This window comes from Rhamphochromis sp. 'chilingali', assembly GCF_963969265.1.
Source record: "Rhamphochromis sp. 'chilingali' genome assembly, chromosome: 2".
NCBI classification, from domain to species: domain Eukaryota; kingdom Metazoa; phylum Chordata; class Actinopteri; order Cichliformes; family Cichlidae; genus Rhamphochromis; species Rhamphochromis sp. 'chilingali'.
The window spans coordinates 20,887,287-20,894,431 of record NC_137930.1 but is presented as its reverse complement, the minus strand read 5'-3'; positions in this window follow the sequence as shown (position 1 = coordinate 20,894,431).

Here is a 7,145-nt window from a genome sequence, read left to right as displayed (position 1 = left end):
AAACAGCATAACAGCACGAGCACCTCATACTAATTATCAAGCACGGTGGTGGCGGAGTGAAGATTTGGGCTTGTTTTGTGGCCACAAGACCTGGGCCCCCTTGCTGTCATGACTCCACCATGAACTCCTCTGTATACCAAAGTATCCCAGAGTCACATGTGAGGCCATGAGTCTGACAGCTAACGCTTAGCTGAAACTGGGTCATGAAACAGGACCGTGAGCCCAAGCACAGCAGAGTCCAGACCTCAACCCAATTGAAGTGTTGTGATATTACTTTAAGAGAGCTGTGCATAAACAAATACCCGCAAACCTCAGCGAGCTGAAGCATTGCTGTAAAGGAGAGTGGGCCAAAATTCCTCCACAATGATGTGAGAGACTGATAAAGTCACACAGAAAAGGATTACTTCACTTTTGTTTTCAACAATATATCATTTTGCATTTGACCTCTTCTCATTTCACTCTTTATATCTTTAAAGAAAATGAGCTGTCTAGTTAGTTAGAAATATACTGTAGTTTAATATTCTATAACAAGCTCAAGTTATTCATGTTCAGCTGACCTACTCCTACATACTATAAAGTTTATATACATATTACAATTCTAGTCCATTAAAAGTAAGTACTGCCTGGGGGGAATTTGTACTCTCAGAGTGCCTCTTGTAGTTTTTATTTTATAGATTTTTAATTTTGTTTTTTTTATTTATATTTTTACTTACTACGTACTTCTCTGTGGATTGAAATAGTTGAGTTGCTTCTAAAAACAAGGAATCGGAATCAAACTTCCATAGAGCACATCAGAAGGTCACCACGCCGGCACCCATAAGAAAAATGCTTTTAATTGCTTCAAGCTGATATTGCTCGAGAGCTCTCCTGGTAGGTCATCACTGTTACAACACAGCAAAAAAGTTCAAGGCTTTCTTTCAAAAACTGCATTGCCACCATCAGTGTGTGACAAGTCCAAAGTGCATGCAGGTCAGTTTAACTCCCAGACTATTACTTGCAGAGCCCCCATAAAATCTAGACTTTGTATTTCTGACTGAGCAAGGCCGTTCCCTCGACACACACAAGAAATGTTTGCTTCAGAGTGAAAAGTAATTCAAGTTTCATGTTGTTGCTGTTGTTTCTTTTTTAAAATCTCTGATACTGTTAGTTTTACTTGTTATAGGTATCTGTGCATCACCGGCTTTTCAGCAGAAAAATGGTTTCATAATTCAAGAACTTTACTTGAACGTTCCCTCATTTGATTTACATATACAAAAGTATATGAGTGAAATTATTGCAAGGGTATCAAAGTTTGATACATATAAATTTACACCCACATTATTTGCAAATTAGCTTAACCTGAGGTTTGGGACACTTAATATGTATCAGACTAGCTGTTGATTAGTAAGCTTCAGTATGCTTGTAGGCAGATAATGATTTATACCCACTTTAAAGTGCCCCCATGTATTCCTCTCACCCACAACCGGTCGCACCAGACGGATGCCCCTCCCTGAGCCTGGTTCAGGTTTCTTCCTGTTACAGGGAACTTTTCCCTTCCCGCTCTCTCATAGGTGATCATCTGATTGTTGGGGTTCTTTCTGTATTGTTGTAAGGTCTTTACCTTACAATATAAAGTGCCTTGGGGAGACTGTTGTTGTAATTTGATGCATTATAAATAAAACTGAATTGAATTGATAGACTGTTCAAGGTGTACCCTGCCTTTCACACTGTAACAGCAGAGCTAGGCTCCTGCCTCCCCACAATACTCAATAAGAGTTAAAGAAATGGATGGAAAAGTCACATTAAGTCACATTACATTCATTAAATAAAGTGTTACTTTTAAGTTATTCCTAAGTATATATTAGTATATTTCATCGAAAAACTTAGAAATGCAGTGTTTTAATGAGAATTTTCATGGCAAACAGGCTGAAAATGCTTTAAGGTTTTAATATCGTCACTTTGTGTGACTGTATTTGGGCCAGACTCACATTGTAAAATGAGAATTAATAACCTGCTGCAGCTTACAACTTGTAAAAGCATCTCCTCGCTATTTATTTGGTATTTTCTCAGATTTGTTTGCCATTTCACTGTGTGAGCACACATTTTTACTGATTAACTCTGTGGTTTCCAGATATCCATCAATAAACACAAAGCAGCTGAAGTGCTGTGCTCTCAGTGTGTCCATAAATTACCAATGAACTGCAGTAACACACCCCGAGCAGTCATTTTCCATGAGCCATTCCACAATATGATCGATCTGAAATTTCATATCTCCAAACAATGCTTTGAAAACATCCAGTGAAATACATCAGCCTTGTGCTGCCCTGGAGAGGACGAGCAGCTGTTTAAAAGGAGCCGAGCAACAGATCCGGGCCCTGAAACACGGGCGACATATGATGTGTGTCTCAGCGGGTGCAATAAATGCCGCAATAAAATTACGACAGTGTCAGTGTTTCCAACATCCATGGAGGGAGAGCAGCGAACCCATGACACCAGGCACACACTGCGGAGAGAAGGACTTTTGTTATGACTTATAAATTTAAAAGGTCTAATAATATGTGATACTTAACCAGGAATATTTCATCAAACATTTCATCATCTCCTTTAATTTCTGGGGGATCTTGCCAATATTTTCATCGCTGATACAAAAAAGCCCCTACAACTATAATTTATTATATCTGAGACTGCTGATTTCATACTTTTGCTAAAACAAGCAAACAAGAGGACATGAAAACATATTTTAATCCAACACTTTTATTGAGCTGTATTATAACTGAACTCCCTACTTTTCTGTGATTATGCAATGACCTTTGTTACTTTGTTCCGCTGCCTGTGTCCCTGAAATTGCCTTACTCATGTGCGAAAACCTGTCCGTCCACTGTGAGAGCTCTGCCCTTGCTAATAAATATGGACAAAATCCACAGGGCACCATCCCTGCTCTGCTGACTCAGGCTAGATAGAACAAGGCGTGGGGAGTCTTCTTTTTGGCATCAGGGCAGGATTGCAGATCTGGAATTACTGGGCATGGTGCCATGCGACACTGGTGTCACACACACGTGTTCTGCATGTAAATGCATATCAGCATGCTTTAAATCAATACGATTACACAAAGGGCTTTCCTCGTCGTGTAGAGGAGAGGGTGTGGAAAGGGAGCATACCTCTGCTTTGTTGATGATTCATGTGTACAGATAAGGTTTGCCTACAACATGCCCATACCTGACTTCCAGCATGTGCAACCAAAACGTTAAGAGTTAGGTCCACTTTTGAAAGCAATAAAGCTCCAGCTACACTGAGCTGCAAGCCTGATGCAATTGCATCATCGAGGAACAGATGTTTGTGACATTTTGCATCCAAACTCTCTCTCCCTGTTGCCTTGCCTCACTGTTCCCAAGTACGTTGCACTCATGTAAACCCCTTCCTTGATGTCAGCGCACCTTCTGGGACATTTACAAGAATTTCCCACTAAACACAGAGGAATGATGCTTGTAGTTAAGCGAAATTAAATGATACTTCAACAAAACAGTATATCACAGCAACAACGGTTTCATTACGGCTTTTTATCAAGGAACACAAAGAAAAGGCGAAAACAGAGATCAGAAATAATATCAAATTCATACTGTCAGTCTGGCAGCAGTTCAGACTGAGGGGAAACTGAACAATTATTGTTGTGTTTCTAATAGAGTGTCATAAGCATGTAATAAGCAGAGGCAGAGGCTGAGGCAGCTAAAGGCATATGTCTGTTTTAGGTGCATTTTTTTTTTTAAAAATGTACAGACACAAGGGTTCAGCAGCAGAATGATAAGATAATGATCAAAACAACCTGCTCACAATGAAAGAACAACCCTGGGTTTTGTTGTGTGGCAAGCACCAGATTTCTACTAGGCTAATTACAGACCAGAGGGGGTAAAAGCTGAAGCTAGCAGCTTAACACACATCAGTGAAAGAAATCTTTGAAGTCCTCTGCTCATATGTGTCCTGTAACCACAAGATGCTAAAATAAAAGATTATTAAAGACTTTCACACTAATGTATGTTTACGTTACATCTGGTGCGTTCTCTTATAAGCGAGGGAGAATTCATGCCGGACAAGCACAATACACAGTTTTCTCCTTTTGGTTCACCGTTAAGCAATAGTTGGAATATCACAGCTCGAATTCTCTCTGGCTTTCAAATCTGTCAGTTAATTGTAAAGCTACAGTCAGGGGCGTTTCCAGGAGTTTTTCAATGGGGTGGCACGGGGAAGATTAAGAAGAAAGTGGGGGGAAGGACCAAATACGGTGTATACGGATACAGTGCAGAGAACTGGGTGTAGGAAAGACTGTGTCACAGCACAAGAGCCTGAAAATGGTTCTCTATTAGATGCAAAGTGGTGAAACAAGTATTTACACCCTTTAAGTAACACTCATAATTACACTTGCATAATAGTACAAAAATGTTTGCATCAATATATACTTTAAGTAAAAGTAATCATTGTGCAATCATATTTCCACGCGGGTGATGCCAGCCTATGCACCGCCTCTGTGACACACCTTTGGTTAGAGCCAGGCAATGGTTGCCTCAGTGATGGAAAAATACTTTAGCTCTCTCTAGGATTTGGGTGCTCGTGTCGTGGCTTTTTCAGGCAAGCAATTGTAGCGTACTTAACACCTTTACTAACACTTGGTTTGATCGTTGGCTGGATGTTGGGCTCAGGGAAGAAGTTATACAGCACTCCCACTTTATTAAAACCTGTTTTGTTTGTTAGGTTAGTTGGTTGGTTGGTTGACTGGTTGGTTGTTTTTGGCTCAGGCAATAAATTGTTGATTAACACCACTTGTATTGAAAGTGCTTTTGTTAAAATATAATATATAAATTATGAGTTTCTTCTTTTCTACCGTTTTCAGTCAAGCAAATCATCTGTGTACAGCCTCATACCACTGCAAAAGTGATGCTGATATTCTCATTAATTGACAAGAAAGTAATAAAGATGTTAAACTACATTTTCCTTTATAAGAGTAATTTATTCATTGTTTTTTTCCAAAATTAATGAAGCAAAATAATATAAGAAATGCCACTTGAATGAGATAGCAACCAGTCTACAGTGAATGGGAATGTCAGTTCTTTTTAACTCTACTTTCCCAAGATGTTTTTTTAACCTTATAGTCTTCAGCACCAACTGATGGCAATTAATCAGAACTCCAGCAGCTCCCTCTGGGTCCTGAAAAACCTTTACATAACTTTGGTTTCTCACCATGTCTGTATTCTGCAGCTTTTATCCTTCCACCTAAATCCCCCACTTTTCTTCCACACACAAATACAATGTAAATGCACACACAGGTCAAGTAGACGGTTGGAAATCCAAGCTTTTGATAGTTACCTTGGGAAATGTCAGGGCTTGGGCAGGTCGACTGAGCCATTTTTTCCCACACCTGCTGCTTTGTGTCACTTTATGCCACAGCTTCATTTCTCATTACTGTGTTCTAGCAGATGCACCAAAGATCACAGGTTACACATAAAGAAACACACATGGCCATGTTAAGTTATTTATTATTATCTTATTTGCCGTCAAAAATAAACAAACCCCGGGGTGGTGAACAGGTAACCAGAGCAGCGAGTGGAGCCCGTGACATCAGACACCACCAAAGAGAATTGACTCTTTTCTCAGAGGCACGGGAAACACAGGATTCAATCTAGGCCTCCCACAGTCCGCACGCTAACCAGCCACACAGACCCAAATCTTGAGTTACCACCTTCCTCTTTTCTCTTTGTGCATCTCTTCTTTCATTAGCGAGAAAGATAACTAAAGTTATTTTAGGCCCTGAGGTGGGATTACCAGCTTTTTCACACCAAAGAGGCTCGTTACAATCTTTAGGACTGTTTATAAATTAAGGAAACTAAGGAAGGAGCTTAAAACTTTAACCGTCACCCTGAACATTTGTAAATACTGTTAAATAAAAGATTTTTTTCTTTATGATGTAGATCACATGAAGGAAGCCAGTTTGTATGAAATAAGAGAAGCTGCGCATGGCCGTTAACTTGGGCCTGGGAAACAAACTCAGTGTGAATGATGCACTTTCTCAGAACGTAAATTTCGGACATAATTAAACGCTTCTCAGAACATCACCAAAGAAGTGACTGATGGCAGGAGCGTGTTTCATCCGTCTCAACCGGAACAGCTACATTTGGCCAAATAAATAGAGGGTATCGGCTTTCCCACAAGCCCACTAATTAAATGTAGAGGCTTTTTTCTTTTTCTTTTTTTAAGTATCACTTTGAATTATATCAGCATAGGTTAGATAAGGCAACATCCTGATACACAGTGAAGAACTCAGGCAGTCAGGAAAGAATGAAATCACGGGCTTGGTCTTTAAATTTTCATCTGATTCCAGTAAAAACATTTACCCAATCAATTGTTACCCTAAGAAAGAAAGACAAACAATCACTACACCATGGCTCATTTAGAAATAATGGGCAGGCGCCTCAGTGTGCCTGTGCCCAGAGGTGTCATACAGTCATGTTTTGATCAACATGAACAAATCTGCTTTGGTAAGTACAAGGCAGAGCTTTACTGTGGAAAGAAGATCTCAATAAGACATTAACATAACAAATGAAGGCTCCAAAATGCACCTTGGGAGACAATGGCTTCAAGCTGAGTTTATGCAAAAACAGGGATTGGCTTCACATTCAAATACTGGGAAAATACAAGGATCAGTTATTACAGCACTTAGCTGTTAAGATGTCTCTGTAAATATAACCAAGCTGAGGGGGAAAGCACATAATACACTGTGATTTGTTTTTAAGTAAAGGGAATATGGTGGAGGAACTGAAGACAGAGCAGCAATGGAATGAAGGTCAGGTAGCACCTGTTTCACATCAGCATCTAACAGCAGGAATATGAGTCAAACCATCTGAGCGCAGCTCTGCCCATCAGATTACTGCTTGGCATGCAGTGTGTGTGTAAAGAAAAAGACAAAGACAGCAGTTACAATACATTAGAGAGAGCCACAAAGGAAAAGCAGGGATCATTTCCAAAAACTCCTCTGCTAATGGAAACATCCAAGAAAGCTAGCAATGATCATGTCTCTCTCAGGGCTCTGTTGTGCGCTTAACTTCTCTTCACACTCTATGCATTCAATGGAACTAGCATATGTTCAAGTCAACAATCCAGTTTAGTTCAGCATCTAGTAG